Source organism: Anolis sagrei, chromosome 4 (genome assembly GCF_037176765.1).
Source record: "Anolis sagrei isolate rAnoSag1 chromosome 4, rAnoSag1.mat, whole genome shotgun sequence".
Taxonomy (NCBI): domain Eukaryota; kingdom Metazoa; phylum Chordata; class Lepidosauria; order Squamata; family Dactyloidae; genus Anolis; species Anolis sagrei.
This window is the reverse complement of record NC_090024.1, coordinates 109,487,250-109,508,018: the sequence shown is the minus strand read 5'-3', so window position 1 is coordinate 109,508,018 and position 20,769 is coordinate 109,487,250.

Here is a 20,769-nt window from a genome sequence, read left to right as displayed (position 1 = left end):
CCTGACATATGGCCAACCAACCTTAAGTTTAATAATAATAATAATAATAATAATAATAAGAAGAAGAAGAAGAAGAAGAAGAAGAAGAAGAAGAAGAAGCAGCTTTGGTTTAAGAATAATAATAATAATAATAATAATAATAATAATAATAATATGATGATGATGATGATGATGATGATGATGATGAAGAAGAAGAAGAAGCAGCAGCTTTGGAAGGGAGCTGTAAATGCTCTCTAGTCCAAGGCTCTTCATTCTGCCTTCATGCAGGGAAAGCAAAGTGAAGGGCCGCCTGACATATGGCCAACCAACCTTAAGTTTAATAATAATAATAATAATAATAATAATAATAATATGATGATGATGATGATGATGATGATGATGATGATGTAGAAGCAGCAGCAGCTTTGGAAGGGAGCTGTAAAACTCTCTAGTCCAACACTCTTCCTTCTGCCTTCATGCAGGGAAAGCACAGTCAAAGCACCCCCGATAGATGGCCATTCAGCCTTGTTATTAATACTATTATTAATAATGATAGATTTGGAATGGAGCTCATGTAGTCCAACCCCCTGCTCTCTTCATTCAGCGCAAGCCAATTCAAAGTACAGCACCTCCCGGTCCCGGAAGTCAGGCGGGCAGGCCGTTGCAAGAAGAGGTCAGCTCAGGCCTCCGTAGCATACCACAATATTCCCAGTATGTATCGCTGTATTGTACTCTTCCACTATACCAGAGAGTTATTAGTCATTTGACATGAAATATATAATATACAACCAATACTCTGATTATTAAATATTTTTCAGAATTGTTCCTTAATTAAAGGGCTAGATTGCTGGCAATTTTTTTTTAATAAATCAAAAGTACAGCACAACTGCAAGTCTTTGATTCAGGAAATGTTTCTTGACTATATTTGAGGTGGATCTATCCTCATGTTTAGACGATATTCCCATTTTGGGAAAAATCCAGAAGATAGTCAATCTGGGGTCATTCTTTCTCAGCCTTGGTTCACCTCCTCCATAGAAAAACCATCCAAAAGGTCTACCCAGGTCGGAGAATGGTGCTTTCCATCCATATTTCCACTCCAGTTCTTATTCCTAAAGGACGGGCAGCTCCTGTGAAGATCAACTCCCAAGGCGCCACAATTTTGGAACGTGATTCCGAATGTGACACGAATTGGAGCACCTTTGTTCAAGGCGACGGAGAATGAACGTTGGGAGTATTGCAAGCACGTGATGAATTGAGAAGGTGGTCAAAACGGAAATCATCAGAAATATTGGTGGTCTCAGAGAAAGCAGAGGGAACTAGGAGCAGCATTGATGTTTAATTAATTGAAAAAGAACACAATTCAATCAAATTCAACATAAAACCGAAATTGCTTTGACATGGGTCATATTCCTATCGGTAATCTAAAAAACATACTTTCCAGCCATTATGCGGCATCCTAAAAAAGAAACAACAGACCAGAGTATAAGGAATCATCATTATTTTTATTATCCAATAAAAAACACAAATTAAAAGGAAACCGTCCAGTGACCGCGTCGTCCTGAGCCGGATTCGAACTCCTACCATTGAGGGCTCAATCCAGACGCTCAGCGCATGTCGCCACCTAGGCACTCCTCGAGATTCCGCCTGGAAAACAGCCTCAAGAAGCGGACAGTTAGAATGTGAAAGAGGGAGGGGGGAACTGCTCGTGATGTCATCACGCCACTCACTCGCCTGGGAGAGGAGGCGGGACTAGCTGCAGGAATGGCCGTGGCCGAGATCAATAGGTCAGCAAGCTGGAAGGCAGGACTCGCCCAGGGAGGGAAGGAGGGGGCTTAGGGGCCTAGGGGCTTAGGGACAACAGCACAGGACATCCAAGTCCGAACCTGGGCCGTCCCCCCTTAGCGCCAGCGGCGGTCTCCCATCCAAGTCCGAGCCTGGGCCGGTCCTGCTTAGCGTCCATTTGCATACTCCCATTCAAATCTGAACCTGGGATGGCCCCGCTTAGTGCCCGTGGGCTTACGGCCCTCGTTCAGAACGGATGGGAGACCGCTCAAGACCGATAAGCAGGGACGGCCACGCTTCGAACTTGTACGGGAGAACGCCCGTGGGTCCCAGGCTGTGTTTCCGAGAGCAAAAGCAATCCCAATGAATTGGACCCTCCGGCTCTGTTTCACATATTGTTATTGCTCTTCAAGGACGGGAAGCTCCTGTCCAGATCGATTCCCAAAATATTATTTCTGTATTTCGTTGTTCATTTACCGTATATACTCGAGCATCAGCCTACCTGAATATAAGCCTAGGCTCCCAATTTTTGACAAAAATCTGGGAAAACTTCTTGACTCGAGTCGAGAAGCCAACGGTGGGAAACGCAGCAGCTACTGGTCAATTTGAAAAATGAAAACAGATACATTCTTAGTAAAATTACATTAATAGAGGGATCGATAGGTTAAATGAATATTCATGTGAATAATATTAGTACTGATTATATTAACAACAACAATGAGAGTTGGAAGGGAGTTCTAAAGGCTCTCTAGTCCAAGGCTCTTCATTCTGCCTTCATGCAGGGAAAGCAAAGTGAAGGGCCGCCTGACATATGGCCAACCAGCCCTAAATTTAAGAATAATAATAATAATAATAATAATAATAATAAGAAGAAGAAGAAGAAGAAGAAGAAGAAGAAGAAGCAGCAGCTTTGGTTTAAGAATAATAATAATAATAATAATAATAATAATAATAATAATATGATGATGATGATGATGATGATGATGATGATGAAGAAGAAGAAGCAGCAGCAGCTTTGGAAGGGAGCTGTAAATGCTCTCTAGTCCAAGGCTCTTCATTCTGCCTTCATGCAGGGAAAGCAAAGTGAAGGGCCGCCTGACATATGGCCAACCAGCCCTAAATTTAAGAATAATAATAATAATAATAATAATAATAATAATAATAATAAGAAGAAGAAGAAGAAGAAGAAGAAGAAGAAGAAGAAGAAGCAGCAGCTTTGGTTTAAGAATAATAATAATAATAATAATAATAATAATAATATGATGATGATGATGATGATGATGATGATGATGATGAAGAAGAAGAAGCAGCAGCTTTGGTTTAAGAATAATAATAATAATAATAATAATAATAATAATAATAATATGATGATGATGATGATGATGATGATGAAGAAGAAGAAGAAGAAGCAGCAGCTTTGGAAGGGAGCTGTAAATGCTCTCTAGTCCAAGGCTCTTCATTCTGCCTTCATGCAGGGAAAGCAAAGTGAAGGGCCGCCTGACATATGGCCAACCAACCTTAAGTTTAATAATAATAATAATAATAATAATAATAATATGATGATGATGATGATGATGATGATGATGATGATGATGTAGAAGCAGCAGCAGCTTTGGAAGGGAGCTGTAAAACTCTCTAGTCCAACACTCTTCCTTCTGCCTTCATGCAGGGAAAGCACAGTCAAAGCACCCCCGATAGATGGCCATTCAGCCTTGTTATTAATACTATTATTAATAATGATAGATTTGGAATGGAGCTCATGTAGTCCAACCCCCTGCTCTCTTCATTCAGCGCAAGCCAATTCAAAGTACAGCACCTCCCGGTCCCGGAAGTCAGGCGGGCAGGCCGTTGCAAGAAGAGGTCAGCTCAGGCCTCCGTAGCATACCACAATATTCCCAGTATGTATCGCTGTATTGTACTCTTCCACTATACCAGAGAGTTATTAGTCATTTGACATGAAATATATAATATACAACCAATACTCTGATTATTAAATATTTTTCAGAATTGTTCCTTAATTAAAGGGCTAGATTGCTGGCAATTTTTTTTTAATAAATCAAAAGTACAGCACAACTGCAAGTCTTTGATTCAGGAAATGTTTCTTGACTATATTTGAGGTGGATCTATCCTCATGTTTAGACGATATTCCCATTTTGGGAAAAATCCAGAAGATAGTCAATCTGGGGTCATTCTTTCTCAGCCTTGGTTCACCTCCTCCATAGAAAAACCATCCAAAAGGTCTACCCAGGTCGGAGAATGGTGCTTTCCATCCATATTTCCACTCCAGTTCTTATTCCTAAAGGACGGGCAGCTCCTGTGAAGATCAACTCCCAAGGCGCCACAATTTTGGAACGTGATTCCGAATGTGACACGAATTGGAGCACCTTTGTTCAAGGCGACGGAGAATGAACGTTGGGAGTATTGCAAGCACGTGATGAATTGAGAAGGTGGTCAAAACGGAAATCATCAGAAATATTGGTGGTCTCAGAGAAAGCAGAGGGAACTAGGAGCAGCATTGATGTTTAATTAATTGAAAAAGAACACAATTCAATCAAATTCAACATAAAACCGAAATTGCTTTGACATGGGTCATATTCCTATCGGTAATCTAAAAAACATACTTTCCAGCCATTATGCGGCATCCTAAAAAAGAAACAACAGACCAGAGTATAAGGAATCATCATTATTTTTATTATCCAATAAAAAACACAAATTAAAAGGAAACCGTCCAGTGACCGCGTCGTCCTGAGCCGGATTCGAACTCCTACCATTGAGGGCTCAATCCAGACGCTCAGCGCATGTCGCCACCTAGGCACTCCTCGAGATTCCGCCTGGAAAACAGCCTCAAGAAGCGGACAGTTAGAATGTGAAAGAGGGAGGGGGGAACTGCTCGTGATGTCATCACGCCACTCACTCGCCTGGGAGAGGAGGCAGGACTAGCTGCAGGAATGGCCGTGGCCGAGATCAATAGGTCAGCAAGCTGGAAGGCAGGACTCGCCCAGGGAGGGAAGGAGGGGGCTTAGGGGCCTAGGGGCTTAGGGACAACAGCACAGGACATCCAAGTCCGAACCTGGGCCGTCCCCCCTTAGCGCCAGCGGCGGTCTCCCATCCAAGTCCGAGCCTGGGCCGGTCCTGCTTAGCGTCCATTTGCATACTCCCATTCAAATCTGAACCTGGGATGGCCCCGCTTAGTGCCCGTGGGCTTACGGCCCTCGTTCAGAACGGATGGGAGACCGCTCAAGACCGATAAGCAGGGACGGCCACGCTTCGAACTTGTACGGGAGAACGCCCGTGGGTCCCAGGCTGTGTTTCCGAGAGCAAAAGCAATCCCAATGAATTGGACCCTCCGGCTCTGTTTCACATATTGTTATTGCTCTTCAAGGACGGGAAGCTCCTGTCCAGATCGATTCCCAAAATATTATTTCTGTATTTCGTTGTTCATTTACCGTATATACTCGAGCATCAGCCTACCTGAATATAAGCCTAGGCTCCCAATTTTTGACAAAAATCTGGGAAAACTTCTTGACTCGAGTCGAGAAGCCAACGGTGGGAAACGCAGCAGCTACTGGTCAATTTGAAAAATGAAAACAGATACATTCTTAGTAAAATTACATTAATAGAGGGATCGATAGGTTAAATGAATATTCATGTGAATAATATTAGTACTGATTATATTAACAACAACAATGAGAGTTGGAAGGGAGTTCTAAAGGCTCTCTAGTCCAAGGCTCTTCATTCTGCCTTCATGCAGGGAAAGCAAAGTGAAGGGCCGCCTGACATATGGCCAACCAGCCCTAAATTTAAGAATAATAATAATAATAATAATAAGAAGAAGAAGAATAAGAAGAAGAAGAAGAAGAAGAAGAAGAAGCAGCAGCTTTGGTTTAAGAATAATAATAATAATAATAATAATAATAATAATAATAATATGATGATGATGATGATGATGATGATGATGATGATGATGAAGAAGAAGAAGCAGCAGCTTTGGTTTAAGAATAATAATAATAATAATAATAATAATAATAATAATAATATGATGATGATGATGATGATGATGAAGAAGAAGAAGAAGAAGCAGCAGCTTTGGAAGGGAGCTGTAAATGCTCTCTAGTCCAAGGCTCTTCATTCTGCCTTCATGCAGGGAAAGCAAAGTGAAGGGCCGCCTGACATATGGCCAACCAACCTTAAGTTTAATAATAATAATAATAATAATAATAATAATATGATGATGATGATGATGATGATGATGATGATGATGATGTAGAAGCAGCAGCAGCTTTGGAAGGGAGCTGTAAAACTCTCTAGTCCAACACTCTTCCTTCTGCCTTCATGCAGGGAAAGCACAGTCAAAGCACCCCCGATAGATGGCCATTCAGCCTTGTTATTAATACTATTATTAATAATGATAGATTTGGAATGGAGCTCATGTAGTCCAACCCCCTGCTCTCTTCATTCAGCGCAAGCCAATTCAAAGTACAGCACCTCCCGGTCCCGGAAGTCAGGCGGGCAGGCCGTTGCAAGAAGAGGTCAGCTCAGGCCTCCGTAGCATACCACAATATTCCCAGTATGTATCGCTGTATTGTACTCTTCCACTATACCAGAGAGTTATTAGTCATTTGACATGAAATATATAATATACAACCAATACTCTGATTATTAAATATTTTTCAGAATTGTTCCTTAATTAAAGGGCTAGATTGCTGGCAATTTTTTTTTAATAAATCAAAAGTACAGCACAACTGCAAGTCTTTGATTCAGGAAATGTTTCTTGACTATATTTGAGGTGGATCTATCCTCATGTTTAGACGATATTCCCATTTTGGGAAAAATCCAGAAGATAGTCAATCTGGGGTCATTCTTTCTCAGCCTTGGTTCACCTCCTCCATAGAAAAACCATCCAAAAGGTCTACCCAGGTCGGAGAATGGTGCTTTCCATCCATATTTCCACTCCAGTTCTTATTCCTAAAGGACGGGCAGCTCCTGTGAAGATCAACTCCCAAGGCGCCACAATTTTGGAACGTGATTCCGAATGTGACACGAATTGGAGCACCTTTGTTCAAGGCGACGGAGAATGAACGTTGGGAGTATTGCAAGCACGTGATGAATTGAGAAGGTGGTCAAAACGGAAATCATCAGAAATATTGGTGGTCTCAGAGAAAGCAGAGGGAACTAGGAGCAGCATTGATGTTTAATTAATTGAAAAAGAACACAATTCAATCAAATTCAACATAAAACCGAAATTGCTTTGACATGGGTCATATTCCTATCGGTAATCTAAAAAACATACTTTCCAGCCATTATGCGGCATCCTAAAAAAGAAACAACAGACCAGAGTATAAGGAATCATCATTATTTTTATTATCCAATAAAAAACACAAATTAAAAGGAAACCGTCCAGTGACCGCGTCGTCCTGAGCCGGATTCGAACTCCTACCATTGAGGGCTCAATCCAGACGCTCAGCGCATGTCGCCACCTAGGCACTCCTCGAGATTCCGCCTGGAAAACAGCCTCAAGAAGCGGACAGTTAGAATGTGAAAGAGGGAGGGGGGAACTGCTCGTGATGTCATCACGCCACTCACTCGCCTGGGAGAGGAGGCGGGACTAGCTGCAGGAATGGCCGTGGCCGAGATCAATAGGTCAGCAAGCTGGAAGGCAGGACTCGCCCAGGGAGGGAAGGAGGGGGCTTAGGGGCCTAGGGGCTTAGGGACAACAGCACAGGACATCCAAGTCCGAACCTGGGCCGTCCCCCCTTAGCGCCAGCGGCGGTCTCCCATCCAAGTCCGAGCCTGGGCCGGTCCTGCTTAGCGTCCATTTGCATACTCCCATTCAAATCTGAACCTGGGATGGCCCCGCTTAGTGCCCGTGGGCTTACGGCCCTCGTTCAGAACGGATGGGAGACCGCTCAAGACCGATAAGCAGGGACGGCCACGCTTCGAACTTGTACGGGAGAACGCCCGTGGGTCCCAGGCTGTGTTTCCGAGAGCAAAAGCAATCCCAATGAATTGGACCCTCCGGCTCTGTTTCACATATTGTTATTGCTCTTCAAGGACGGGAAGCTCCTGTCCAGATCGATTCCCAAAATATTATTTCTGTATTTCGTTGTTCATTTACCGTATATACTCGAGCATCAGCCTACCTGAATATAAGCCTAGGCTCCCAATTTTTGACAAAAATCTGGGAAAACTTCTTGACTCGAGTCGAGAAGCCAACGGTGGGAAACGCAGCAGCTACTGGTCAATTTGAAAAATGAAAACAGATACATTCTTAGTAAAATTACATTAATAGAGGGATCGATAGGTTAAATGAATATTCATGTGAATAATATTAGTACTGATTATATTAACAACAACAATGAGAGTTGGAAGGGAGTTCTAAAGGCTCTCTAGTCCAAGGCTCTTCATTCTGCCTTCATGCAGGGAAAGCAAAGTGAAGGGCCGCCTGACATATGGCCAACCAGCCCTAAATTTAAGAATAATAATAATAATAATAAGAATAAGAATAAGAAGAAGAAGAAGAAGAAGAAGAAGAAGAAGAAGCAGCAGCTTTGGTTTAAGAATAATAATAATAATAATAATAATAATAATAATAATAATATGATGATGATGATGATGATGATGAAGAAGAAGAAGAAGAAGCAGCAGCTTTGGAAGGGAGCTGTAAATGCTCTCTAGTCCAAGGCTCTTCATTCTGCCTTCATGCAGGGAAAGCAAAGTGAAGGGCCGCCTGACATATGGCCAACCAACCTTAAGTTTAATAATAATAATAATAATAATAATAATAATATGATGATGATGATGATGATGATGATGATGATGATGATGTAGAAGCAGCAGCAGCTTTGGAAGGGAGCTGTAAAACTCTCTAGTCCAACACTCTTCCTTCTGCCTTCATGCAGGGAAAGCACAGTCAAAGCACCCCCGATAGATGGCCATTCAGCCTTGTTATTAATACTATTATTAATAATGATAGATTTGGAATGGAGCTCATGTAGTCCAACCCCCTGCTCTCTTCATTCAGCGCAAGCCAATTCAAAGTACAGCACCTCCCGGTCCCGGAAGTCAGGCGGGCAGGCCGTTGCAAGAAGAGGTCAGCTCAGGCCTCCGTAGCATACCACAATATTCCCAGTATGTATCGCTGTATTGTACTCTTCCACTATACCAGAGAGTTATTAGTCATTTGACATGAAATATATAATATACAACCAATACTCTGATTATTAAATATTTTTCAGAATTGTTCCTTAATTAAAGGGCTAGATTGCTGGCAATTTTTTTTAATAAATCAAAAGTACAGCACAACTGCAAGTCTTTGATTCAGGAAATGTTTCTTGACTATATTTGAGGTGGATCTATCCTCATGTTTAGACGATATTCCCATTTTGGGAAAAATCCAGAAGATAGTCAATCTGGGGTCATTCTTTCTCAGCCTTGGTTCACCTCCTCCATAGAAAAACCATCCAAAAGGTCTACCCAGGTCGGAGAATGGTGCTTTCCATCCATATTTCCACTCCAGTTCTTATTCCTAAAGGACGGGCAGCTCCTGTGAAGATCAACTCCCAAGGCGCCACAATTTTGGAACGTGATTCCGAATGTGACACGAATTGGAGCACCTTTGTTCAAGGCGACGGAGAATGAACGTTGGGAGTATTGCAAGCACGTGATGAATTGAGAAGGTGGTCAAAACGGAAATCATCAGAAATATTGGTGGTCTCAGAGAAAGCAGAGGGAACTAGGAGCAGCATTGATGTTTAATTAATTGAAAAAGAACACAATTCAATCAAATTCAACATAAAACCGAAATTGCTTTGACATGGGTCATATTCCTATCGGTAATCTAAAAAACATACTTTCCAGCCATTATGCGGCATCCTAAAAAAGAAACAACAGACCAGAGTATAAGGAATCATCATTATTTTTATTATCCAATAAAAAACACAAATTAAAAGGAAACCGTCCAGTGACCGCGTCGTCCTGAGCCGGATTCGAACTCCTACCATTGAGGGCTCAATCCAGACGCTCAGCGCATGTCGCCACCTAGGCACTCCTCGAGATTCCGCCTGGAAAACAGCCTCAAGAAGCGGACAGTTAGAATGTGAAAGAGGGAGGGGGGAACTGCTCGTGATGTCATCACGCCACTCACTCGCCTGGGAGAGGAGGCGGGACTAGCTGCAGGAATGGCCGTGGCCGAGATCAATAGGTCAGCAAGCTGGAAGGCAGGACTCGCCCAGGGAGGGAAGGAGGGGGCTTAGGGGCCTAGGGGCTTAGGGACAACAGCACAGGACATCCAAGTCCGAACCTGGGCCGTCCCCCCTTAGCGCCAGCGGCGGTCTCCCATCCAAGTCCGAGCCTGGGCCGGTCCTGCTTAGCGTCCATTTGCATACTCCCATTCAAATCTGAACCTGGGATGGCCCCGCTTAGTGCCCGTGGGCTTACGGCCCTCGTTCAGAACGGATGGGAGACCGCTCAAGACCGATAAGCAGGGACGGCCACGCTTCGAACTTGTACGGGAGAACGCCCGTGGGTCCCAGGCTGTGTTTCCGAGAGCAAAAGCAATCCCAATGAATTGGACCCTCCGGCTCTGTTTCACATATTGTTATTGCTCTTCAAGGACGGGAAGCTCCTGTCCAGATCGATTCCCAAAATATTATTTCTGTATTTCGTTGTTCATTTACCGTATATACTCGAGCATCAGCCTACCTGAATATAAGCCTAGGCTCCCAATTTTTGACAAAAATCTGGGAAAACTTCTTGACTCGAGTCGAGAAGCCAACGGTGGGAAACGCAGCAGCTACTGGTCAATTTGAAAAATGAAAACAGATACATTCTTAGTAAAATTACATTAATAGAGGGATCGATAGGTTAAATGAATATTCATGTGAATAATATTAGTACTGATTATATTAACAACAACAATGAGAGTTGGAAGGGAGTTCTAAAGGCTCTCTAGTCCAAGGCTCTTCATTCTGCCTTCATGCAGGGAAAGCAAAGTGAAGGGCCGCCTGACATATGGCCAACCAGCCCTAAATTTAAGAATAATAATAATAATAATAATAATAATAATAAGAAGAATAAGAAGAAGAAGAAGAAGAAGAAGAAGAAGAAGAAGAAGCAGCAGCTTTGGTTTAAGAATAATAATAATAATAATAATAATAATAATAATAATATGATGATGATGATGATGATGATGATGATGATGAAGAAGAAGAAGAAGCAGCAGCTTTGGTTTAAGAATAATAATAATAATAATAATAATAATAATAATAATAATATGATGATGATGATGATGATGATGATGAAGAAGAAGAAGAAGCAGCAGCTTTGGAAGGGAGCTGTAAATGCTCTCTAGTCCAAGGCTCTTCATTCTGCCTTCATGCAGGGAAAGCAAAGTGAAGGGCCGCCTGACATATGGCCAACCAACCTTAAGTTTAATAATAATAATAATAATAATAATAATAATAATAATATGATGATGATGATGATGATGATGATGATGATGATGATGTAGAAGCAGCAGCAGCTTTGGAAGGGAGCTGTAAAACTCTCTAGTCCAACACTCTTCCTTCTGCCTTCATGCAGGGAAAGCACAGTCAAAGCACCCCCGATAGATGGCCATTCAGCCTTGTTATTAATACTATTATTAATAATGATAGATTTGGAATGGAGCTCATGTAGTCCAACCCCCTGCTCTCTTCATTCAGCGCAAGCCAATTCAAAGTACAGCACCTCCCGGTCCCGGAAGTCAGGCGGGCAGGCCGTTGCAAGAAGAGGTCAGCTCAGGCCTCCGTAGCATACCACAATATTCCCAGTATGTATCGCTGTATTGTACTCTTCCACTATACCAGAGAGTTATTAGTCATTTGACATGAAATATATAATATACAACCAATACTCTGATTATTAAATATTTTTCAGAATTGTTCCTTAATTAAAGGGCTAGATTGCTGGCAATTTTTTTTTAATAAATCAAAAGTACAGCACAACTGCAAGTCTTTGATTCAGGAAATGTTTCTTGACTATATTTGAGGTGGATCTATCCTCATGTTTAGACGATATTCCCATTTTGGGAAAAATCCAGAAGATAGTCAATCTGGGGTCATTCTTTCTCAGCCTTGGTTCACCTCCTCCATAGAAAAACCATCCAAAAGGTCTACCCAGGTCGGAGAATGGTGCTTTCCATCCATATTTCCACTCCAGTTCTTATTCCTAAAGGACGGGCAGCTCCTGTGAAGATCAACTCCCAAGGCGCCACAATTTTGGAACGTGATTCCGAATGTGACACGAATTGGAGCACCTTTGTTCAAGGCGACGGAGAATGAACGTTGGGAGTATTGCAAGCACGTGATGAATTGAGAAGGTGGTCAAAACGGAAATCATCAGAAATATTGGTGGTCTCAGAGAAAGCAGAGGGAACTAGGAGCAGCATTGATGTTTAATTAATTGAAAAAGAACACAATTCAATCAAATTCAACATAAAACCGAAATTGCTTTGACATGGGTCATATTCCTATCGGTAATCTAAAAAACATACTTTCCAGCCATTATGCGGCATCCTAAAAAAGAAACAACAGACCAGAGTATAAGGAATCATCATTATTTTTATTATCCAATAAAAAACACAAATTAAAAGGAAACCGTCCAGTGACCGCGTCGTCCTGAGCCGGATTCGAACTCCTACCATTGAGGGCTCAATCCAGACGCTCAGCGCATGTCGCCACCTAGGCACTCCTCGAGATTCCGCCTGGAAAACAGCCTCAAGAAGCGGACAGTTAGAATGTGAAAGAGGGAGGGGGGAACTGCTCGTGATGTCATCACGCCACTCACTCGCCTGGGAGAGGAGGCGGGACTAGCTGCAGGAATGGCCGTGGCCGAGATCAATAGGTCAGCAAGCTGGAAGGCAGGACTCGCCCAGGGAGGGAAGGAGGGGGCTTAGGGGCCTAGGGGCTTAGGGACAACAGCACAGGACATCCAAGTCCGAACCTGGGCCGTCCCCCCTTAGCGCCAGCGGCGGTCTCCCATCCAAGTCCGAGCCTGGGCCGGTCCTGCTTAGCGTCCATTTGCATACTCCCATTCAAATCTGAACCTGGGATGGCCCCGCTTAGTGCCCGTGGGCTTACGGCCCTCGTTCAGAACAGATGGGAGACCGCTCAAGACCGATAAGCAGGGACGGCCACGCTTCGAACTTGTACGGGAGAACGCCCGTGGGTCCCAGGCTGTGTTTCCGAGAGCAAAAGCAATCCCAATGAATTGGACCCTCCGGCTCTGTTTCACATATTGTTATTGCTCTTCAAGGACGGGAAGCTCCTGTCCAGATCGATTCCCAAAATATTATTTCTGTATTTCGTTGTTCATTTACCGTATATACTCGAGCATCAGCCTACCTGAATATAAGCCTAGGCTCCCAATTTTTGACAAAAATCTGGGAAAACTTCTTGACTCGAGTCGAGAAGCCAACGGTGGGAAACGCAGCAGCTACTGGTCAATTTGAAAAATGAAAACAGATACATTCTTAGTAAAATTACATTAATAGAGGGATCGATAGGTTAAATGAATATTCATGTGAATAATATTAGTACTGATTATATTAACAACAACAATGAGAGTTGGAAGGGAGCTGTAAATGCTCTCTAGTCCAAGGCTCTTCATTCTGCCTTCATGCAGGGAAAGCAAAGTGAAGGGCCGCCTGACATATGGCCAACCAGCCCTAAATTTAAGAATAATAATAATAATAATAATAATAAGAAGAAGAAGAAGAAGAAGAAGAAGAAGAAGAAGAAGAAGCAGCAGCTTTGGTTTAAGAATAATAATAATAATAATAATAATAATAATAATAATAATAATATGATGATGATGATGATGATGATGATGATGATGAAGAAGAAGAAGAAGCAGCAGCTTTGGAAGGGAGCTGTAAATGCTCTCTAGTCCAAGGCTCTTCATTCTGCCTTCATGCAGGGAAAGCAAAGTGAAGGGCCGCCTGACATATGGCCAACCAACCTTAAGTTTAATAATAATAATAATAATAATAATAATAATAATAATATGATGATGATGATGATGATGATGATGATGATGTAGAAGCAGCAGCAGCTTTGGAAGGGAGCTGTAAAACTCTCTAGTCCAACACTCTTCCTTCTGCCTTCATGCAGGGAAAGCACAGTCAAAGCACCCCCGATAGATGGCCATTCAGCCTTGTTATTAATACTATTATTAATAATGATAGATTTGGAATGGAGCTCATGTAGTCCAACCCCCTGCTCTCTTCATTCAGCGCAAGCCAATTCAAAGTACAGCACCTCCCGGTCCCGGAAGTCAGGCGGGCAGGCCGTTGCAAGAAGAGGTCAGCTCAGGCCTCCGTAGCATACCACAATATTCCCAGTATGTATCGCTGTATTGTACTCTTCCACTATACCAGAGAGTTATTAGTCATTTGACATGAAATATATAATATACAACCAATACTCTGATTATTAAATATTTTTCAGAATTGTTCCTTAATTAAAGGGCTAGATTGCTGGCAATTTTTTTTTAATAAATCAAAAGTACAGCACAACTGCAAGTCTTTGATTCAGGAAATGTTTCTTGACTATATTTGAGGTGGATCTATCCTCATGTTTAGACGATATTCCCATTTTGGGAAAAATCCAGAAGATAGTCAATCTGGGGTCATTCTTTCTCAGCCTTGGTTCACCTCCTCCATAGAAAAACCATCCAAAAGGTCTACCCAGGTCGGAGAATGGTGCTTTCCATCCATATTTCCACTCCAGTTCTTATTCCTAAAGGACGGGCAGCTCCTGTGAAGATCAACTCCCAAGGCGCCACAATTTTGGAACGTGATTCCGAATGTGACACGAATTGGAGCACCTTTGTTCAAGGCGACGGAGAATGAACGTTGGGAGTATTGCAAGCACGTGATGAATTGAGAAGGTGGTCAAAACGGAAATCATCAGAAATATTGGTGGTCTCAGAGAAAGCAGAGGGAACTAGGAGCAGCATTGATGTTTAATTAATTGAAAAAGAACACAATTCAATCAAATTCAACATAAAACCGAAATTGCTTTGACATGGGTCATATTCCTATCGGTAATCTAAAAAACATACTTTCCAGCCATTATGCGGCATCCTAAAAAAGAAACAACAGACCAGAGTATAAGGAATCATCATTATTTTTATTATCCAATAAAAAACACAAATTAAAAGGAAACCGTCCAGTGACCGCGTCGTCCTGAGCCGGATTCGAACTCCTACCATTGAGGGCTCAATCCAGACGCTCAGCGCATGTCGCCACCTAGGCACTCCTCGAGATTCCGCCTGGAAAACAGCCTCAAGAAGCGGACAGTTAGAATGTGAAAGAGGGAGGGGGGAACTGCTCGTGATGTCATCACGCCACTCACTCGCCTGGGAGAGGAGGCGGGACTAGCTGCAGGAATGGCCGTGGCCGAGATCAATAGGTCAGCAAGCTGGAAGGCAGGACTCGCCCAGGGAGGGAAGGAGGGGGCTTAGGGGCCTAGGGGCTTAGGGACAACAGCACAGGACATCCAAGTCCGAACCTGGGCCGTCCCCCCTTAGCGCCAGCGGCGGTCTCCCATCCAAGTCCGAGCCTGGGCCGGTCCTGCTTAGCGTCCATTTGCATACTCCCATTCAAATCTGAACCTGGGATGGCCCCGCTTAGTGCCCGTGGGCTTACGGCCCTCGTTCAGAACGGATGGGAGACCGCTCAAGACCGATAAGCAGGGACGGCCACGCTTCGAACTTGTACGGGAGAACGCCCGTGGGTCCCAGGCTGTGTTTCCGAGAGCAAAAGCAATCCCAATGAATTGGACCCTCCGGCTCTGTTTCACATATTGTTATTGCTCTTCAAGGACGGGAAGCTCCTGTCCAGATCGATTCCCAAAATATTATTTCTGTATTTCGTTGTTCATTTACCGTATATACTCGAGCATCAGCCTACCTGAATATAAGCCTAGGCTCCCAATTTTTGACAAAAATCTGGGAAAACTTCTTGACTCGAGTCGAGAAGCCAACGGTGGGAAACGCAGCAGCTACTGGTCAATTTGAAAAATGAAAACAGATACATTCTTAGTAAAATTACATTAATAGAGGGATCGATAGGTTAAATGAATATTCATGTGAATAATATTAGTACTGATTATATTAACAACAACAATGAGAGTTGGAAGGGAGCTGTAAATGCTCTCTAGTCCAAGGCTCTTCATTCTGCCTTCATGCAGGGAAAGCAAAGTGAAGGGCCGCCTGACATATGGCCAACCAGCCCTAAATTTAAGAATAATAATAATAATAATAATAATAATAATAATAATAAGAAGAAGAAGAAGAAGAATAAGAAGAAGAAGAAGAAGAAGCAGCAGCTTTGGTTTAAGAATAATAATAATAATAATAATAATAATAATAATAATATGATGATGATGATGATGATGATGATGATGATGATGAAGAAGAAGAAGCAGCAGCAGCTTTGGAAGGGAGCTGTAAATGCTCTCTAGTCCAAGGCTCTTCATTCTGCCTTCATGCAGGGAAAGCAAAGTGAAGGGCCGCCTGACATATGGCCAACCAGCCCTAAATTTAAGAATAATAATAATAATAATAATAAGAAGAAGAAGAAGAAGAAGAAGAATAAGAAGAAGAAGAAGAAGCAGCAGCAGCTTTGGTTTAAGAATAATAATAATAATAATAATAATAATAATAATAATAATATGATGATGATGATGATGATGATGATGATGATGAAGAAGAAGAAGAAGCAGCAGCTTTGGAAGGGAGCTGTAAATGCTCTCTAGTCCAAGGCTCTTCATTCTGCCTTCATGCAGGGAAAGCAAAGTGAAGGGCCGCCTGACATATGGCCAACCAACCTTAAGTTTAATAATAATAATAATAATAATAATAATAATAATATGATGATGATGATGATGATGATGATGATGATGATGATGTAGAAGCAGCAGCAGCTTTGGAAGGGAGCTGTAAAACTCTCTAGTCCAACACTCTTCCTTCTGCCTTCATGCAGGGAAAGCACAGTCAAAGCACCCCCGATAGATGGCCATTCAGCCTTGTTATTAATACTATTATTAATAATGATAGATTTGGAATGGAGCTCATGTAGTCCAACCCCCTGCTCTCTTCATTCAGCGCAAGCCAATTCAAAGTACAGCACCTCCCGGTCCCGGAAGTCAGGCGGGCAGGCCGTTGCAAGAAGAGGTCAGCTCAGGCCTCCGTAGCATACCACAATATTCCCAGTATGTATCGCTGTATTGTACTCTTCCACTATACCAGAGAGTTATTAGTCATTTGACATGAAATATATAATATACAACCAATACTCTGATTATTAAATATTTTTCAGAATTGTTCCTTAATTAAAGGGCTAGATTGCTGGCAATTTTTTTTTAATAAATCAAAAGTACAGCACAACTGCAAGTCTTTGATTCAGGAAATGTTTCTTGACTATATTTGAGGTGGATCTATCCTCATGTTTAGACGATATTCCCATTTTGGGAAAAATCCAGAAGATAGTCAATCTGGGGTCATTCTTTCTCAGCCTTGGTTCACCTCCTCCATAGAAAAACCATCCAAAAGGTCTACCCAGGTCGGAGAATGGTGCTTTCCATCCATATTTCCACTCCAGTTCTTATTCCTAAAGGACGGGCAGCTCCTGTGAAGATCAACTCCCAAGGCGCCACAATTTTGGAACGTGATTCCGAATGTGACACGAATTGGAGCACCTTTGTTCAAGGCGACGGAGAATGAACGTTGGGAGTATTGCAAGCACGTGATGAATTGAGAAGGTGGTCAAAACGGAAATCATCAGAAATATTGGTGGTCTCAGAGAAAGCAGAGGGAACTAGGAGCAGCATTGATGTTTAATTAATTGAAAAAGAACACAATTCAATCAAATTCAACATAAAACCGAAATTGCTTTGACATGGGTCATATTCCTATCGGTAATCTAAAAAACATACTTTCCAGCCATTATGCGGCATCCTAAAAAAGAAACAACAGACCAGAGTATAAGGAATCATCATTATTTTTATTATCCAATAAAAAACACAAATTAAAAGGAAACCGTCCAGTGACCGCGTCGTCCTGAGCCGGATTCGAACTCCTACCATTGAGGGCTCAATCCAGACGCTCAGCGCATGTCGCCACCTAGGCACTCCTCGAGATTCCGCCTGGAAAACAGCCTCAAGAAGCGGACAGTTAGAATGTGAAAGAGGGAGGGGGGAACTGCTCGTGATGTCATCACGCCACTCACTCGCCTGGGAGAGGAGGCGGGACTAGCTGCAGGAATGGCCGTGGCCGAGATCAATAGGTCAGCAAGCTGGAAGGCAGGACTCGCCCAGGGAGGGAAGGAGGGGGCTTAGGGGCCTAGGGGCTTAGGGACAACAGCACAGGACATCCAAGTCCGAACCTGGGCCGTCCCCCCTTAGCGCCAGCGGCGGTCTCCCATCCAAGTCCGAGCCTGGGCCGGTCCTGCTTAGCGTCCATTTGCATACTCCCATTCAAATCTGAACCTGGGATGGCCCCGCTTAGTGCCCGTGGGCTTACGGCCCTCGTTCAGAACGGATGGGAGACCGCTCAAGACCGATAAGCAGGGACGGCCACGCTTCGAACTTGTACGGGAGAACGCCCGTGGGTCCCAGGCTGTGTTTCCGAGAGCAAAAGCAATCCCAATGAATTGGACCCTCCGGCTCTGTTTCACATATTGTTATTGCTCTTCAAGGACGGGAAGCTCCTGTCCAGATCGATTCCCAAAATATTATTTCTGTATTTCGTTGTTCATTTACCGTATATACTCGAGCATCAGCCTACCTGAATATAAGCCTAGGCTCCCAATTTTTGTCACAAACCTGGGAAAACTTCTTGACTCGAGTCGAGAAGCCAACGGTGGGAAACGCAGCAGCTACTGGTCAATTTGAAAAATGAAAACAGATACATTCTTATTAAAATTACATTAATAGAGGGATCGATAGGTTAAATGAATATTCATGTGAATAATATTAGTACTGATTATATTAACAACAACAACAACAATGAGAGTTGGAAGGGAGTTCTAAAGTCTCTCTAGTCCAAGGCTCTTCATTCTGCCTTCATGCAGGGAAAGCAAAGTGAAGGGCCGCCTGACATATGGCCAACCAGCCTTAAATTTAAGAATAAGAAGAAGAAGAAGAAGAAGAAGAAGAAGAAGAAGAAGAAGCAGCAGCAGCTTTGGTTTAATAATAATAATAATAATAATAATAATAATAATATGATGATGATGATGATGATGATGATGATGATGATGAAGAAGAAGAAGAAGCAGCAGCAGCTTTGGAAGGGAGCTGTAAATGCTCTCTAGTCCAAGGCTCTTCATTCTGCCTTCATGCAGGGAAAGCAAAGTGAAGGGCCGCCTGACATATGGCCAACCAACCTTAAGTTTAATAATAATAATAATAATAATAATAATAATAATAATATGAAGAAGAAGAAGAAGAAGAAGAAGAAGAAGCAGCAGCAGCTTTGGAAGGGAGCTGTAAAACTCTCTAGTCCAACTCTCTTTCTTCTGCCTTCATGCAGGGAAAGCACAGTCAAAGCACCCCCGATAGATGGCCATTTAGCCTTGTTATTAATATTATCATTAATAATGATAGATTTGGAAGGCAGCTCATGTAGTCCAACCCCCTGCTCTCTTCATTCAGCACAAGCCAATTCAAAGTACAGCACCTCCTGGTCCCGGAAGTCAGGCGGGCAGGCCGTTGCAAGAAGAGGTCAGCTCAGGCCTCCGTAGCATACCACAATATTCCCAGTATGTATCGCTGTATTGTACTCTTCCACTATACCAGAGAGTTATTAGTCATTTGACATGAAATATATAATATACAACCAATACTCTGATTATTAAATATGTTTCAGAATTGTTCCTTAATTAAAGGGCCAGATTGCTGGCAATATTTTTTAATAAATCAAAAGTACAGCACAACTGCAAGTCTTTGATTCAGGAAATGTTTCTTGACTATATTTGAGGTGGATCTATCCTCATGTTTAGACGATATTCCCATTTTGGGAAAAATCCAGAAGATGGTCCTTCTGGGATCATTCTTTCTCAGCCTTGGTTCACCTCCTCCATAGAAAAACCACCCAAAACATCTACCCACGTCGGAGAACGGTGCTTTCCATCCATATTTCCAATCCAGTTCTTATTCCTAAACGACGGGCAGCTCTTGTGAAGATCAATTCCCAAAGCGCCACAATTTTGGAGCGTGATTCCGAATGTGACACGAATTGGAGCACCTTTGTTCAAGGCGACGGAGAATGAACGTTGTGAGTATTGCAAGCACATGATGAATTGAGAAGGTGGTCGAAACGGAAATCATCAGAAATATTGGTGGTCTCAGAGAAAGCAGAGGGAACTAGGAGCAGCATTGACGTTTAATTAATTGAAAAAGAACACAATTCAATCAAATTCAACATAAAACCAAAATTGCTTTGACATGGGTCATATTCCTATCGGTAATCTAAAAAACATACTTTCCAGCCATTATGCGGCATCATAAAAAAGAAACAACAGACCAGAGTATAAGGAATCATCATTATTTTTATTATCCAATAAAAAACACAAATTAAAAGGAAGCCGTCCAGTGACCGCGTCGTCCTGAGCCGGATTCGAACTCCTACCATTGAGGGCTCAATCCAGACGCTCAGCGCATGTCGCCACCTAGGCACTCCTCGAGATTCCGCCTGGAAAACAGCCTCAAGAAGCGGACAGTTAGAATGTGAAAGAGGGAGGGGGGAACTGCTCGTGATGTCATCACGCCACTCACTCGCCTGGGAGAGGAGGCGGGACTAGCTGCAGGAATGGCCGTGGCCAAGATCAATAGGTCAGCAAGCTGGAAGGCAGGACTCGCCCAGGGAGGGAAGGAGGGGGCTTAGGGGCCTAGGGGCTTAGGGACAACAGCACAGGACATCCAAGTCCGAACCTGGGCCGTCCCCCCTTAGCGCCAGCGGCGGTCTCCC